The sequence below is a fragment of the Salvelinus sp. IW2-2015 genome, unplaced genomic scaffold, assembly GCF_002910315.2.
Source record: "Salvelinus sp. IW2-2015 unplaced genomic scaffold, ASM291031v2 Un_scaffold2493, whole genome shotgun sequence".
NCBI classification, from domain to species: domain Eukaryota; kingdom Metazoa; phylum Chordata; class Actinopteri; order Salmoniformes; family Salmonidae; genus Salvelinus; species Salvelinus sp. IW2-2015.
Window position 1 is genome coordinate 50,094 of NW_019943810.1, and position 18,579 is coordinate 68,672.

The 18,579-nt window shown below is 46.0% G+C and overlaps 1 pseudogene; it reads right to left on the reverse strand.

Moving 5' to 3' along the window:
- LOC112074095 (voltage-dependent P/Q-type calcium channel subunit alpha-1A-like) overlaps positions 1–18,579 on the reverse strand; it is an 85,829-nt pseudogene that overhangs the window by 18,317 nt on the left and 48,933 nt on the right.

An 18,579-nucleotide genomic window follows, 5' to 3' on the forward strand; every position in this document is an offset into this window, starting at 1 on the left:
TTGGGATGGGTCGACCGCAGAGTAAAGAAAAAGCAGCCAACAAGTGCTCAGCATATGTGTGAATTCCGTCAAGGACTGCTGGAAAAGCATTCCAGGTGACTACCTCATGAAGCTGGTTGAGCGAATGCCAAGAGTGTGCAAAGCTGTCATCAAGGCATTGTGGTGGCTACTTTGAATAATCTAAAATGTATTTTGATTGGTTTAACACTTTTCTGGTTACTACATGATTCCATTGTGCTATTTCATAGTTTTGATGTCTAGGAAAAATAAAGAAAAACCCTTGAATGAGTAGGTGTGTCCAAACCGAACCTTTCACTGGCACTAGTATATATATTATATATATGCCACTTCACAATAACAGCACTTACAGTTGACCAGAGCAGCTCCAGCGGGGAAGAAAATATGACGAACTGACTTCGAAAGGTGGCCTCCTATGACGGTGCCACATTGAAAGTCACTGACCTCTTCAGTACGGGCCATTCTACTGCCAATGTTTCTCTATGGAGATTGCATGGCTGTGTGCTTGATTTTATACACCTGTCAGCACGGTTTGGCTGAAATAGCCGAATCCACTATTTGAAAGGTGTTCACATACTTGTTGTATATATATATAGCATACTTCGATCCTTTTTTTAACCGGTACTGGGTTACTTTCAGACGAGTCCAGTGACACTTGTGGGTGTCGTAAGCAAAACGGAGAACAGCATCGTTTGGACGCTGTAGACGTTTTCGTGAGAAGACCGATTTTCGGATGTTCCTGGTCTGACAAACAGTGCTGTAGTTCTGCCACTTTCCACCACAGATGCAGAAAGGCCGACAAGGGCGTATCTGATGGATTGAGACGCAGCCAATACAAAAATATATCTCAATCTTAACAGACGGATTTTGATAATATTATGTTTTTAGGGCTTGGGATGAGGGCTTGAGGGCTTGGGTGAGGGTTTGAGGGCTTGGGGGATGAGGGTTGAGGCTTGGGGATGAGGCTTGAGGGCTTGGGGATGAGGCTTTGGAGGGCTTGGGGCATGAGGGTTGAGGGCTTGGGGATGAGGTTTGAGGGCTTGGGGGATGAGGGTTTGAGGGCTTGGGGATGAGGTTGAGGGCTTGGGGTGAGGTTGAGGCTTGGGGAGAGGTGAGCTTGGGGAGAGGTTTGAGGCTTGGATGAGGTTGAGGTTGGGGATGAGGGTTGAGGGCTTGGGGATGAGGGTTTGAGGGCTTGGGGGATGAGGGTTTGAGGGCTTGGGGATGAGGGTTTGAGGGCTTGGGGATGAGGGCTTGGAGGTTGTGGCCTGGGGGCTGAGGGGTCGATGGGTATGGGATGTGAATGGTGGGAGGGTTTAAGCAGGCATAGCCAATCAGGGCAGGTTATAGAAACCATCATGTTCACATTTTCCCAATAACTAACTCTAACTCCTGGGCCCTTCATGTAGTCTGAAAGGATTAGTAATGACTCAGCCATTAGATGATTGCTGTATTGCTTACACCTATACACCTTTCAGATCTGTCTAAGTGCCTATAGGGAGAGGAGCTGTAGGGACCATATGGAATTGGACAATWGGCAGGAATAAAACAGAGCCAGCGGTGACTCTGTGTACGAGTTGATTCAACAATGATGACCCTAAATATCCTGTAAGGAAAGAGCACCAGGACACTAGCTCTATATGAACCAGTCCAATKAAAATATGTTCAGACAACATGAAACATGAATAGCATGAAAGAAAATCACTATTTCATGTTTACTGGGAACCATTTATTAGTGTGTTCTTGTATGCAATGACATACTGTACATGTTACATGCACGTACTGTATTGATCTGTATTTGTGCGTATGCATGTGCGTGTATATACACTTATGAGTTATGTCTGTTGTCCAGGGATTCCTCTGGATGCTGGTGTGTGTGTGTGTGTGTGTGTGTGTTTGCGCACCTGTGTGTATGTGTTACCTGCGAGTTATGCCTGCTGTCCAGGCCATCCTCAGAGTGCTGTCCCTCAGGACTCCAGYTGCCTACTCTCTGGGACATCTCCTGAGCCCGCACTGTCACCCACGACTGGCTCTCTGGAACCCCCCCCTCCACCGGTCTACAACACACAGACAGTCAGACAGGCCCCTCGCACACACACACACACACACACACCACCTCCCTCCACCGGTCTACAACACACACACACACACACACCGTCAGACCCGGGACATATATACACACAGATAGGCAAACACAGACACACGCATGCATACACACAAGCCAGGCCCCATATACATCACCTTCATCAGACCCATGCATTCAGCGCTTGTATGAGGCTAACTGAATGCACTCATCCCCACAAACCAGCCTTTCTGAACACACTACACACGCACATACACACACAGGTCCTCTACACGTGAGGCGTGTCCGCCCAGCGTGTCGTCCTGCTCCTCCTTCTCGTGGATGACACTCCACCTGTGGAGCCACTACCCATCCTCCCTCTGGCTGCAGAGAAAGAGGGAGAGAGAAAACAGAGAGAGGGAGAGGACAGAGAGAGAGATCCAGAGAGAGAGTTGGAGGGGGGGGGACAGGGGTCTACTCACAGGCTGTTGACGGGGTCTGCCGGTTGGGTAGGAGGGAGGCTGAGAGGCCCGTCCTGGATGGGGGAGGGCGGCTCCACGCGCTGAAACAGTAATGTCGTTCGATTCTGTGTGAGATACAACATGGCCGCCGGCTTTAAGGTAGACATACAGGAAATGGGGAAGGTGGAGAAGAAAGTGAGTTCAGAGCAGGTCACAGCATCCAGGGGGAGGACGGGTTTCAGTCAGCAGGGGCTGACTGAGCCAGAGAGCATTCTGGGAGGGGAGTTGGAGTCCTGCTGTAAATGTGAGAATGGAAGGCTCATGCCAATGAATCATCTACTTCCAGGTCACCATGAATGAAGGGYATTAACCAGAGCCATAGCCACTGTATATGACCTACAGTATACAGWACCTAGCTATGGATTTGGAAGTGTTCCGTTGGATGCTACAAAGAGGTCTGGATTTGTCTGGCATTAATTAAGGTCTTTGTCTACAGTATTTTTTATTTGAACAGACAATTTGCATGTTGCTCATAGGAACACATCTCAAATGACACACTATTTCTGATTTTCACCTAGGCTTTGATTCAAAAGAAGTGCACTATAACATGAAAAGGGTGCCATTCAATACACAACCCATTCGACAGGATGGACAGTGTTTACCTCTCGACCTGATTGGATTTCAACCTTGACTTTTGATCCCCATTTGACCTCAAGCAGCCAAATGATCACTATCGGCAACCAGGAAATGAGAGTCGGTGGGTGCGGTTTGAGCCAGTCCAACAATCCATTAGAGCAGTAGAACAGCAAGACCAGGGAGGGAATAAGGAAGAGTTGAACAAGGCAGAACATCAGTGCAAARCCAATGGACAGATCCATCAGGAAGAGAACATTCCAAGTCTCTGTTGAAAACAGACGTTGACACATAAGGAGAGGAGGGAGAATAGTCTGTAAATAATATAAACATGATGRTAGAGAAAGGAAGACAGGAGGAGGATGAGAAAAGGAAAGAATAGAGGTAGAAGTCCATGTGAGCGAATATCGAGAGAGAAAGGGGACACAAGGAGGGATAAAGGAAGATGCAAAAAGAGAGAGGAAGACGAGGACTGGGAGTAGACCTGTTGGGAACATACAGTACACTCTTAGAAAAAAGGGTTCCAAAGGGTTCTTTGGATGTCCCCATAGGAAAACCATTTTTGGTTCCAGGAAGAACTGTTTTGGGTTCCAGGCAGAACCCTTTGTAGAAGGGGTCTACATAGAACCCAAAGGGGTTCTACCTGGAACCAAAAGGGTTATATCTGGAATCAAAAAGGGTTCATCAAATGGTTCTCCAATGGGGACAGCTTAAGAACTCTTTTAGGTTCTGGTATAGCACCTGTTTTTCTTAGTGTAGGTGAAATGCATGGTGGGAGTAAGTGTGTTCAAATAACCACATACATGTCATTCAGTTATTACACATCCACTTAAAACTGACAAACTGCTACTTTTATGTCCGTAAGATATCTGGGCAAAATGTTGTTGGGCGCATTTGGTTTCCAGCTGTGGGCCGTAAACCATGCAGGCATGGGCCACTCCTGGGCCAGTATATACTTGCTAGCTGGAATGGATTATCAATGGTAAGTAGCTGTTTGGTTTAAGGATTTCACAAGCCATGGAGGGTCAACGTTTAAAGTGGATGGATCACAAAGGTCCCAGGTCATACAAGGAAATGGCACACAATTTTTTCCAAACAATATTGTCCAATCATCATTTCTAAAACACTTGGAACAGTTCTTGTCCGAACCTGAACCGTTCGAAGCAAGGATATTCCCATTCTCCAGGTCCCACACCTAGTCTCACATCATCACAAAGCACATGCTTATCTATGGCAGCAAGCTCTACCTGGAATCATGCAGGGAAGAAACTCTCATCACTGGGATAGATGCTACCCTTCACTATGTCTCTCCTTATCTAACACTATGGTAATAATACTGTCTGAGATGGTGCAAGGGGAGGGAAGTCCACTCCTCTGCTCCTGTCCTTCTGTAAGCAAGTAGCAGCAGGGGGGGGTTTGGAAGGAGGGGAAGGAGGTGGGGGTGCAAGGGGGAGGAGAGGAGGGCAGCTCAGTAAGAGGAGGTGTAGAGACGGGTACAGGGGAGAGGGGAGAGGATGTGTAGGGGTAAAGGGTGGTTGGGAGAGCAGACATTGGCTGGAGAGCAGGATGGGCGACGATTGGATGAGGATGTTGCAGTGACATCATCAATTATCGCCATCGGGCTGTGAGCATGCTGAAGAGTCTGAAAAGTTTGATAYCATTCGTTGCCCAAGAAACTCCAGTGTGTGAGTGTTTGTGCTCTGTACATGTTTGTGGTCATGGGTACGTACGCCTTGGGAGCATTAGAGTAAAAGCACAAGGACCAGCTGGGTGGTATGGTTGTGGTTGTGAATGAAGACCAAGCATATGACATGACTTGACTCTAAGTATTGGGTGACCAACTCTTGAGTCTTCTGAGCTTGTCTTATGAGTCTTCCATTGTACTTTGACAGGTGATAMAGGGTGGTTTCTACAGTTGWTTAGAWGGTATCCTTRWTAGATATCTCCATCATGTTCCCGAGGAGTTCCTGTGACTTGTCCAATCAAACTATCCCCTGACTCATACTGTAGGTCCCATTCAACCAACTCTTCAAAAAGCTGCAACATCCTCATCCAATCGTCGCCCATCCTGCTCTCCAGCCAATGTCTGCTCTCCCACCCTTTACCCCTACACATCCTCWCCCCTCTCCCCTGTACCCCTCTCRACACCTCKTCTTAKRGAGCTGCCCCTCTCTACACCTCCTCTCTACACCTCCTCTATACAAATCTATACACATGGCTAAGGCAGGTTTGAGGTCAGTTTCTAAAGCTCAGACAGAGCCAGACTCTCTCAACTAACTCCTAGATCTTCCAATATCCTGCCTCTCTCACGCCCTTCACATCATGTGCCAGAGAAAAAGAGTTAAGARCATTGTTTAAACTTTGAGTTTYGTGACTATCCCTTCAAGACCAACCTCTTCCTTGTGCTATCCTACAAGGAAGGAATGCCAGAAGGCAGAAATGAAGTCATGAGGAATTGATATGGCTGAGAGTTGTGTACAGAGAGTGGTAGCAGGTGGCCATAGCAGAGCAGGGAAAGTGGCATGCTTAGAGTGTAGTGAGAGAGGAAGAGGAGGAGAGGAGGAGAGGAGGAGTAGGACTCTGTCTGTAAAATAGGAAAGCGTGTATGTGTGTGCGTGAGAAATACAAATAAAACAAAATAAAACAATCTCCGTAATTTAAAACGTCATCTTTTACTTACACTTAAAATGTTTCTGTAACTGTGTTACAAATACTGCTACAACTTTAACGTTTTATCGTCAGTGGCTTCACATGTGACTACATAAACACAAGATCCATTGTATTGGTTGTATATGCATTCTCTCTGTCAACAGGGAATAGGGGGCTACAGTGCAATGCTACAGTCCAGGGTGTAGGGCAACAGTCCAAGGCCAGGGTGTGGCTAAAAGGCTTGGGAAGACTAGCATCATCATCATCATCATCATCACTAGCAGTGGATTCACAGCCAAGGAAAGGGAGGATAAAGAGGAACAGGCTTAGGTGAGGAATGTACATTAACGTGGTACAGTCTTCGCCATCCAGAGCTGTGACAAAGACACCCAGCCCAAACCAATTCAAAGATGATCGAGAGGGTTCTGTATAGCAGAAAAGTGCCTCTTCTTTAGAAATAATTGTGATTCAGAATTATATAATTGTGCTTGAAATATAATCTGCTGGTTTTCTGTATAGATGTAGCAATATATAATACATGTACCAAATGTAATATAACATGAATGTAATATAACATGACATACTTGTCCACCAGAGGGACTCACAGAGTTTTATACCGACTAACTGCAGAGATAGATAGGAAGGAAGTGTGGATGGAAGAAACAGAGAGGAAGACTAGAGTGGGTAAACCCAATGGCAGTGGTCCTCTAACCTTTGACCTCTAACCTTTTAGCCAGGTGAGGTCAATGATACACAAGTGACCTTACAATAACGTAGTAAGTAAATGCTATAGTAAGACTGTGGGTGGGCGTGGTTATGGGTTGTCACAGCTCCGCTTTGACCCCTGTACTAACACACAGCAGTTATTTCTCGTCAGTCTGACTCTCCTCAGTCAGTCTGCGTTGTCTGAAGGTTTGGGGATGTTCTAGGGACAGTAGTTGTACCTGCTCCGCCTCTAGCCGCGCCTGAAGGCGCTTGGCTTGCTCTGCTGTAGTACTCCTGATCATCATGGCAGCGTAGATCTTCCCACGTCAGGTTGTTGCTGCTGAGAGAGGGGACAAGTTACCCTTGCAGATAGACCACTACGTAATGGGACCTGAGCGAGAGGGAATGGAGTAAGGGCGTACGAGGAGCAGAGAGAGAGACAACTCACCAGTACAAATAACACACTATACACGAACACAAGAGCTGAATACGTCCTTTTCACAAACAGATCGGACTAAAAATGATCATAGTGTCACATTTTCTCTTTCTCTGTTTAACTGTAGTCTTTTCTTTCTCTGTTTAATTTGCTTTCTTGTTACCTGTAGTCTTTCTTTCTCATTCTGTAGTCTTTTTGTTTAGTTTTCTTTCTCTGTACTGTAGTCTTTCTTTCTTCCTGTTTAACTGTACGTCTTTCTTCTCGTGTTTAACGTAGTCTTTCTTTCTCTGTTTAACTGTAGTCTTTCTTTCTCTGTTTAACTGTAGTCTTTCTTGTCTCTGTTTACCTGTAGTCTTTCTTTCTCTCTGGTTTAAACTGTAGGTCTTTCTTTCTCTGTTTACTGTAGTCGTTCTTTCCTCTGTTTTAGCCCTGTAGTCTTTCTTTTCTCTGTTAACTGTAGTCTTTCTTTCTCTGTTTAACTGTAGTTCTTTCTTTCTCTGTTTACGCTGTAGTCTTCTTTCTCTGTTTACCTGTAGTTCCTTTCTTTCTCTGTTTAACTGTATCTTTCTTTCTTGTCTTATCTTTTTCTTTGCATCTTTTTGTATTTCTACTGACTGGTGGTCTTCAATCAGAAAGACAAGACTCTAAGACCACTTCATTGTGTAGTGGAGGACCTGGTAGAGGACTGGACAGTACCAACAGAACTACTGGGCGTGCTTTGATGCTGTTTTGGCATTCTGATGAGGACCGATGGTTCCTTTACTTTCTCATAATGAAGGTGGACATGTTTTGTACTTAGTTCAATTTGGACATTGTACTTTGTTATCTCCAAAAGATAAACAAAACTAAGAGTTCAGAAGAGAAAGAAGTGTGATAAAGTCTTTTGAACGAGAGTCATTTTCCAGGTGTCAAAGAGTAGCAATCTTCACAATAAAAGGGCCTACAAGTCCAGTTCAAAAAGTGTGGTTCACAGCATTTATCTATTGGCCATTTCTGTTCACCGTTCACATCAGAATGCTAATATTGCGAAGCTGATTTATTTCTCAATTTGGTTTGAACGTTATTTGCAGGGCACAGAAGCTGTGCATTCCTGATAAAATCTTGTACCAATTGCGAATCTGGTGGCAGCTATAAGCACCTGACCAGATGCCTTTTACTATAACTGTAAATCATGCTTATTCATATATTACGCTAATATATACATAGCAGACTATGGCTTTGGCACTTTGGCATTCCTTCTAGGTCCTGTATGTATTTCTCGACACTGCCTAGGCAGCCAGTGGTTGTGACTAACAGTAGTACTGTAGATACTAAACTCCCGAGGTATTCTGACCTACCAGTAAGCATGGTAATTAACTCAAACTACCTGGAGTGTTCTAGCACTACTGTAGTATGTGTCATAAACCCCATGGAGGTTTCTGACTACGCTGTAGTCTGTATGGAAAAACCATGGAGTATTCTGACCTACAGTAGACTGTATGATGGACCTAAACCCCAACAGTGGTTCTGACCTACGAACGTCTAGATGACTAACCTGCAGTGTTTCAATGTTCTCTAGCTAAACCCTGGAGTGGTTTGACCTACAGTAAGTAAGTAAACTCGGATGTCGTACATGAAATGAAACCTAACACTGGACGTGCTTCTGACTACAGTAGTACTGTTGGAACTAAACCTGGAGTGTTCTGACTATAGTACAGTTTGTATGAACTAAACGCCTTGAGTGTCGACCTACAGTAGCACTGGCTATGCACTAACCCCGTGGATGTTCTGCCTACAGTAGTACTGTATGAACTAAACACCCTGGATGTGTGACTCTGAGCTATTAACTAACGCTGGACTGTTTGATAGTACTCCTAAACCTAAACCCCTGAGTCGTTCGAACCTACAGTAGATACTCGTAGTGAACTCAAAACCCTGGATTACCGCTGTAGTCCTACGTGACTCAACCGGAGTGTCGTAATGTGGTATCAATATGAAAACCCCTGTAGCTGTTCTGACCTTACAGTGCTACTGTATGTAACTGAAACACCCGGAGTCAGTTCTGACATACGAGTAAGTTACTCGTATTAACTAAACCCGGAAGTGTTCTGACCTACTGTAGTGACTCGTCATGAACTAAACCTGCGGCAGTGTTCTGATCCTACACGTAGCGCACGTATTACCTAACATACCCCTGGATGTTCGTGAACCTACCTGTAAGTACTCGTATGAATAAACCCGCGAGTGATTCTGACCTAAGTAGTACTGTATGAACTAAACCCCTGGAGTGTTCTGAGCGTCTATCAGTAGACTGTATAAGAACTACCCGGAGCGGTTCTGGCACTACAGTATGCTGTATAATACAAACCCTGGAGTGTCTGACTACTGTACGTACCTCGTATACAGACTAAACCCCGGAGTGTTCTGACCTTACAGTAGTTACTCGTATAACTAACCTGGAGTGTCTCTGACCTACACCCGTAGCACTAGTGATATGACTAAACCAGCTGGAGTGTTCTTGACCTCACAGCTAAGTTACTGATATGAACTAACCCGGGTGTTTGCGCTACACGTAAGCACTGTATAACTAAACCCGTGGAGTGTTATGACTACAGTAGTACTGTATTAAATAACCGGCAGGTGTTCAATTCATCTGATCATAAGTATGTCTGATATATACCATACACCGTACGCAGTACTGTTATGAACTAACCCGCCCAGGGCTTTCTCCTAGCACTACAGTACTGATAACATAACCTGGAGTGATTCCTGACCTATCTGTATACTGCTATGACATAAACCCTGAGTGAGTTCTGACGTACATTAGCTACTGAAATTCAACTATAAACTCTGGAGTGTTCTGACTAACCGTAGATTGTTTACTAACCCCCGGTGGAGTTGATTCTGAACCTACTAAGAAGTACTGTCTATAACAAATACCCGGAGTGTTCTGACCTACAGTAGTCAATGTGATACTAAAACACCCTGGAGTGTTCTGACTCTCACCGTAGTTGTATGTAATAAACCCCTGGAGTGTTCTGGACTACAGTCGTCACTTTGTAATCGAACTAACACTACCCGGTGTAGACTACAGTAGTAGTTCATGACCTAACGAGCTGTGACTACTGTAGGATGTACCACTAAACCCTGAGTGTCTGACCTATACAGTATGTATGTATGAACACAACCCGGAGTGTTCTGACTCAGTGAGACACTGTATTAACTAACCCTAGTACGTTTCTGACCTAACAGTAGCATACTGTTCCTGAAACTAAACCCTGGAGTGTTTCTGACCTACGTAGACTCGCTATGAACTAACCCTGGAGTCTTCTGACTACAGTGTAGCTACGGTATGAACTAAACCCCGGAGTGGTTCTGACCCTACAGTAGTACTCGTATGAACTAAACCCCTGTAGTGTTCTGACCTACAGTATACTGTATTAACTAAAACTACTGGAGTGGTTCTGACTTCTAACAGTAGCACTGTATTATAACCCCTGGAGTGTTTTCTGGACCTACAGTTAGTACTGTATTAACTAAACCCTGGAGTGTTCTGACCTAACAGTAGACTGTTTAACTAAACCCTGGAGTGGTTTCGACCCTACAGTATACTGTATGAACTAAACCCCGAGTGTTCTGACCTACAGTAGCACTGTATTAACTAAACCCCTGGAGTGTTTCTGACTACAGTAGTACTGTATAATACTAAACCCCGGAGTGTTCTGAACCTAACATTACGTACTGTATTAATAAACCCCTGGAGTGTTCTGACCTACAGATAGTACTGGATGAACTAAACCCACGAGTTGTTCTGACCTACAGTCCAAACGTATTAACTAAACCTCTGAGAGTGTTCTGACCTACTGAGTACTGTATTAACTAAACCCCTGGAGTGTTCTGACCTAACAGTAGTGACTTGTATGAACTAAACCCCTGGAGTGTTCTGACCTACTGTAGTACTTGTATTAACTAAACCCCTGGAGTGTTCTGACCTACAGTAGTACTGTATTAACTAACACCCCGGGAAGTGTTTGACCACGTAGTAATGTATAAATAAACCCAGGAGTGTTCTGAACCTACAGTAGTAGCTGTATAAATCTAACCCCTGGAGTGGTTCTGACCTACTGTAGTAATGTATGAAACTAAACCCTGAGTGTTCTGACTACAGTAATACTGTTAGTAATAAACCCCTGGAGTGTTCTGACCTACTGTAGTAAACTGTATGAACTAAACCCCCTGGAGTGTTCTGCCGCTACAGTAGCTACTGTATGAACTAAACCCCTGGAGTGTTCTGACCTTACAGTAGTACTGTATGAACTAAACCCCTGGAGTGTTCTGACTACTGTCAGTACTGTATGAACTAAACCCTGGAGTGTTCTGACCTACTGTAGTACTGTATTAAACTAAACCCTGGAGTGTTCTGACCTACAGTAGCACTGTATGAACTAAACCCCTGGAGTGTTCTGACCTATGTAGTACTGTATTAACTAACCCTGAGTGTTCTGACCTACAGTAGCACTGTATGAACTAAACCCTGGAGTGAAAGACTACTATAGAGAGTTGGTCTATAGAGAGGCACCCCCTGATCTCAGGCACAGAGCTGGGCAGACAGCCTGCTGGTATTGGATCCGGTGGAGGTGTGATGTTGGCCTACAGAACAGGCCTAGAATCAGTGAATGGCGCTGTTGGAAGTATTGCATTGGGACTTTAGGATGAGGCCTGCTGTGTAAGTTGTTAGGTTGGGTGGAGGTGTGGTATGGGTGCAAGAAAAGAGGTCTATATGGGTGTGTGGGGACTGGGGCTGGGGGTGGTGGATGGGTACATGGCCTGCTGTAGGGAAATGGGGCTAGGCTGGTGGAGGTGTATGGGGTACATGGCCTGCTGTAGGGAAAATGGGCTAGGGCTGGTGGAGGTGTATGGGGTACATGGCCTGCTGTAGGGAAATGGGGCTAGGGCTGGTGGAGGTGTATGGGGTACATGGCCTGCTGTAGGGAAATGGGGCTAGGGCTGGTGGAGGTGTATGGGGTACATGGCCTGCTGTAGGGAAATGGGGCTAGGGTGGTGGAGGTGTATGGGGTACATGGCCTGCTGTAGGGAAATGGGGCTAGGGCTGGTGAGGGTGTATGGGGTACATGGCCTGCTGTAGGGAAATGGGGCTAGGGCTGGTGGAGGTGTATGGGGTACATGGCCTGCTGTAGGGAAATGGGGCTAGGGCTGGTGGAGGTGTATGGGGTACATGGCCTGCTGTAGGAATGGGGCTAGGGCTGGTGGAGGTGTATGGGGTACATGGCCTGCTGTAGGGAAATGGGGCTAGGCTGGTGGAGGTGTATGGGCTGGAGGTCTAAATGAGGTTGTCGTCTTCGAGGATATGACTGGTGGAATCATGGGTGTGTGTGTTGGTATGTGTCTATATGTACATAAAAAGTGTGTGTGTGTGTGTGTGTGATTGTGTGTGTGTGATTGTGTGAGTGTGTGTGTGTGTGTGTGTGTGTGTGAGTGGTGTGTGTGTGTGTGTGTGTGTGTGTGTGTGTGTGTGTGTGTGTTGTGTGTGTGTGTTGTGTGTGTGTGTGTGTGTGTGTGTGTGTGTGTGTGGTGTGTGTGTGGTGTGTGGTGTTGTGTGTGTGTGTGTGTGTGTAGGGAGCTGTGCCTGCTGTATCAGAGGGTGCAGCAGTGAAGGAGACTGGTTGAGAGAAGCTGTCCTCGGGTGGCATGAAGAAGTAGACAGACACTGGCATCGCGTCGCGGTCCAAACACACTGCAACTTACACTTATGTGGCGTGACTAAGAGGTCCAGGGTCTTCTGGGAGAGATTGGGCCAAATCGCCATCATCTCTTTCCTCAGCTCTGCATCCATCTGGTGTTTGTCCACACCTCCTACACACACACAATGACACACACACACAAGCAGGCACACACACACACACACGCACCAGTGTATACACACACATATAATAGCAACACACACACATAAACACACACATTCACATCGATACAAATACACAGCAGAGCCATAGAGGTGTAAGAATTGACGCACAGACATGAAAACACACACAAGCACACAGACACAAGAGAATGTGTTTGTTAATAGAGGTGAGCTTTGACTCCCAGTTTAAATGTCTAGTGWGGATGAGCCATGTAACACAGAGACATGGGGATTAAATAGTATGTCTGGCCATCTTCACTTTAATTGGGCCAACCAAATAAAGTGAGACTCAATTACATTGAAACTATGATTGTTATTTCACAAGAACTCTACAAAGTCTACACAAAAAGAACTGTCGCCTATTTGAAACACTATTACACTGACAGTATGGCTGGTAGTACACATTCAATTCTATTGGTTAATAAGAACCATACAAACTCTATAGAAAAAGAGCTGTACTTAGGACACCGTGGGAGAAGCAGAGGGACCGATGTAGGTCTCAGGGACAGCAGGGTACACACGATACACAACCACCTTACAGTAGCAGACTGCCCCGCTCTGTTCTAGGGAAGACAAGAAACRGGGAGAAGAGATGGTGAAAAAGGCAAGCAGGAAAGAGGGGTTCCAAACCTTCCGTACCCTTGGCGATCTTGATGTCCAGCGCCGTGCGGATCAGGGCCATCAGGGTGGAGTTGAAGTGGACTGAGTTGTCATCGGCGACCGGGAGGTCCATCCGCAGCAGCCTCTGTTGGAAAGAGCCAATCGGGGGAAGGTGGGTGAGTAAAAAGGGTGTTCCCCCCAGGAAGTGGAGGTATAGGTGTGTTCTGAACCTCCAGGTGAGGAGACAGGGAAAGGGGGTTGGGGAGAGGGGGGGGGGGGGGGTGAGGGGGAAGGGGAGGAAAGGGAGCTCTGTCATTTTTTGTAGCAGTTTCTATGAGTCTGTCTGTCTATCTGTACGTCTGTCTGTCAACTATACAATGTGTCATTGGCACTGCTATACCAGTTATGGCAGCTGAGTTGTTATTAGGTACTGTCAGTACCAAAAATATGTAAACATTGATATTTCAGTCATTTGATCCTTTCATGGCRGTGGCAAATGATACCATTATTTMTTTACAGCCTGTGAGAGCCAAAGGGTTAAAAAGGTTAACATTACACTTCCACTACTGATTACTATGAGTTGKTTGGTTCCTCTTGTGGGTGTTACCTTGTTCATGTCTGTACACAGATATGAATAACAGTCCTTGTTGTGTTACTTAGGAGGACCTCACAGGTTCAGTAGTGTCACAGCATTATTTATGCCTTCTCTGATAGAGGGTGTAGGATGAAGTTAGACTCTGATCCAATGTCAGCTTTGTGCATTTTCCCCTTGAATGGTTTAGTTCAGGATTATGGGATATTAATCTGATTCTAGATCAGTAAGAGCAGACAGCTGGCTGCCACTAACAGAGCTCCCCRTAGTGGATTGGAGATTCACAGAGTTCAACAGAGACCAGGCCATAAAGCGATAAACCAAAACTGAGGGACAGGGGGAGGGGAACGTCATCGTTTTCATTTATCCTTTATCCACCTTCTGGTCTTGTCAATATAAGAGAAATGGACACRAGACAACACACACACACATGCACAGACAACACACACAGACAACGTGACGTTAGTGTGTGAGAGACAGGCTCGCAGTAACCGTTGTCACGGYGACATCCCAGACATGCAGCAAGACCATGCCAACCACTCTGCTCTGCTCCCCTACCCCAAAACCCTGTGACACATACCCCATCCTCCCCTGTCCCCCCCATGCAACATGCGGTGCACACATAATGCTTCACAGGACAAGCAGCGGCACAGCCGTACACAGAAAGCATCCTCTGTGTGGTTTAATAAAGAATAATGTTTATCTGTTTGGGTTTAGTAGTGGTTACTGGCAGGAGGATATGACATCATTGAAACTACATGTGCTACATCTATAGGAGATATTAGATGAAGGGCTGTTGTTGTCATACAGAGACAATAGAGCTGTAAAGCTCTATTCAAATCCTCTGATCTCTCAGTAAATAATGGGTGCAGGGCCTGACAGGGTTAATAGGTGAGTGTGAGAACAGAATTCAGCCTATCAAGGTAATCYAAGAAAATCAAGATGGCCACCGCGGCAGCCATTTTTTAAAAGGTAAGATGGGCTGAGGTTCTAGGTTAGGCTGCCTTAGGCCTGAGGAGGGCTATACAATAAGTGTTCGTGGGTGGGGAAAAATACATCTCGTTATCAGAAAATAATTGAAAAGAGAGGGGGGGGGGTTGGTTGTGAGTTGCGTTTTAGAGACCGTTTTCAAAAGCAAAAGAAGGGAGAAGTTGGAGGATGAGAAGAGGTTTGAGGATGAGAGAGAAAAAAGACGTCAGAGAGATAAACAGCGAGTGATAAGAAAAAGAGGTTGAAAGTGATAGAATAAAAGAAAGATCTACCACCACACAAGCTGGTCGAGTCTGTAACACAGCATCCTGCCTGAAGACTACTGTCTGTCTGTCTCTACAGAACAGAGAAGAGTGGGGGTGAGAATTTAACACTACACATACAGGGKACATTTTTCTGTGGGTCAGAGGTGAAGGTCAAGTGTGAGGGTTTTGACCTCTCTCATTGGGCTGGTAGGTAGTGATGGTGKKTGGGGAATAGGGGACAGGTGAAGGGCAAGAATGGGGGTCTGTGGGTTTTTAATGTCAAACTAAGGTCATCACCTACAGATGACAGTTTACACAGGGAAAGGGGAGAGAGGTATTTTCAAAGACTGGACTGTTGCTATGGTTACCCCCAGACACAGTAGATGGAGGTGGTGGGGGATGGAAGGTTAGAGGTCAAAGTCTGAAGGAGGGGTTATATTACAGGGGACACTTCAGGAGGGAGGCTGTTAGGACTGAGGGACAAAACGGAGGGAGGAGAAGAAGGGAGAGAAAAGAGAGGATAAAGCAGAGAGGTGAGGCAGGGAGAGGAGAGATGAACTGAGCTGATAGGAATGAATGAACAGAGGACAGAAATCAGAGAGATGCAGATATGCAGAGAAAGAGATGGAGAGAGAGAGATGGAGAGAGAGAGGCAGGGAGAAATATAAGGAGAAATAGAAAGATAGAGAAATGGCAAAGTGAAGAATAGAAAGAGAGAGAGAGAGACGCGGAGAGAGGGATGCTAGAGATCGAGGTAGAGGTAAAGATTAGCAGAGATGCAGGTAGGGGGAGCAGCTGTGAGGATAAGGAGGGTTTGAGGGACAGTAAGTTCTGGCGGTAGAGAGATCTTCTGTGCCTACAGACTGTTCTGCTTGCTGCCCCTGAGGCTCACAGCGATCTGCCTACGAAGGGACACGTGTGTGTCATAATGGTGTCATAATGTGTCGTAAGGGTATCATAAGAGTGTCATAATGTGTTGTAAGGRTATAATAGGGGGTATGAGGTTATATTAGAGCAGTGGTCMCTACCATCCCTGGTCTGAGAGAGAGGGTGTGCAGGACAGGTTTCTGTCCCTGATTCTGTTGGTCAGCTAATCAGCAAGACCTTGATTAGTTGAATCAGAGAACTGTTAATTCTCCAGGACCAGGGTTGGTGACAACCAAATTAGTTTGGTATATGAGTGTGTGTTAGAATATCTGAAGGATTTCACAGGTATATAAGGGTATTTAACAGACATGAGTGTGTGTCGGTGTGTGTGTGACTGTGTATGACAGTGTGTGAGAGAGGTAATGGTAGTGCCCGTGTGGTGGTGGGGGTGAAGGGGCAGGCATGCGAGTGGCGGGTYAGGAGGAGGGGAGGAGACAGCATGTGAAGAGGAGGGGGACTGGAAACAGAGTAGAACTGCATTGACAGAAGAACGGGGACTGGTGGAAAAGATTCACTTGCAGATTTTACTGCAGGGCCGAAGAGATTCTACTACAAAAAAGAGGCTAGACGTTATTCTGTGGCAATGATAACAGTTAACTGGTTAGCAAACTACACAACCAACTAGATGGACAACAAACTATAATCCACCTAAGGGGACCTTTCAGCGCTCTGTCCTCTACCCAGAAAATACATCCTGATTTGTATATGTTGGACTACTGTACAACTAAAGACAGAGACCTGCTCCTCTATGTGTGTGTGTGTGTGTGTGTGTGTGTGTGTGTGTGTGTGTGTGTGTGTGTGTGTGTGTGTGTGTGTGTGTGTGTGTGTGTGTGTGTGTGTTGTGTGTGTTGCCTGTGCGTGTGCGCGTGTGTGTGTGTTTGCAGTAGCACCATCCACAGGACGGAGAGACTCAGAGGACAGAAGTCTTACGGACCTTCCAAGCCCGGCTGCACACGCATACTGGTGTGTGTGTATGTATGTGTTTTTGTCTGTTTATGTGTGTGTAGCTGTGTGCATACACTATTTGCCAGCTTGGCCAAACATTTATATATATTTTTGTATAAATAGATTTCTTTAATATTTTTCCACTAGTATACATTAAAGAGGTCACTCTAATGTACACACCTGTATAGAGTCAACATGGAAGTTTGAGACCCCCTGAAGTTTACTTTAGCCAAAGCTCCTATAGTTACCACAGCTGATTGGTGTATTCTATTCCACTATGCACTCTATTCGGATTCTTGTAAAGCTTTGACTGGCAAAAACAAGGTGTGGGTGTATGTGTTTGATAGTATGTTTGTTTAGAGGTGTGTGTGTGTGTGTGTGTTTCGTCAGTATACACGGTGCAAAGAGCTGAGAAGTTCCCTCCATTCACCCCTTCCTGTGGATAAACCTGTCTGACCTTTGTCCCTTGACCCTAACCCCCCGCCCCTCACCCCTAAACCCCAAAACCCCTACCCTCCATCCCTCCTCCCCATTCCCCACAACGACATCAGCGCTCCCCTCCATCAAATAACAAAAGAGAAGAAAAAAATGGAGATAAAGCAAAATATCAGAAACAAAATGTATAGAGAAGAAGAAGAATACAGCAACACTACGGATACACATAACGCGGAGGAGGAGGCACTAAGCCCCCTGGTTCTAGGGGGTCCTGACCTTGTAGGCCACCCGTGCCGGGCACCTGTTCCCCAGGCCTAGCGGAGGGCTCATTTGCCTGAGCATGTCATACATATCCCTGCAACTGATCCTGCCACTGCATGTCAGCGCAGCACAGCCACCGCCCCCCACAGCCACAGCCAGAACAGCCACAGCCAACCACAGCCAACCAGAGAGAGAGYAGAGAGAATAAGAGAAGAGAGCAGGGGTGGGAGAAGGGTAGAGAGAGAAGGAGAAGAGGGAGGGAGAGAGAGCAAGAGWGAGCGAGGGAGAAAGAGAGAGTGAGGGAAGAGAGAGAAGAGAGAGGGACACAGATAGAAAGAGATAGAGAATGAGAGCGAAAGAGAGACCAAAGCAAAGAGTAGAGGAGAAAAAAGAAAAAAAAGAAAGTTATTTGGCTGGTTTGAGAGCGAGAGAGAGACGCAGTGAGGTTGTCTAGAACTGGTCTGAGTGGGCGGGGTGAGGGCGGGTAGAACTGGTCTGAGCGGGCAGGGGTGTATATCTTGTAGAAGATAAGACGGGGGTATAGGGAGGAGGAGGAGCGGAGTTGAGTAGAGTTGGAGACTTTTAGTAGAAGTAAAACATAGTTCTATGCAAGTGGGAGGGGATTGCATAGAAGAGCAGAGGACTTCAGAGGCAAGCACTGAGCTCCACTGCTGGGACTGGGCTATACCATGATGGGGGTGGGGTGTCAATGCAGTTT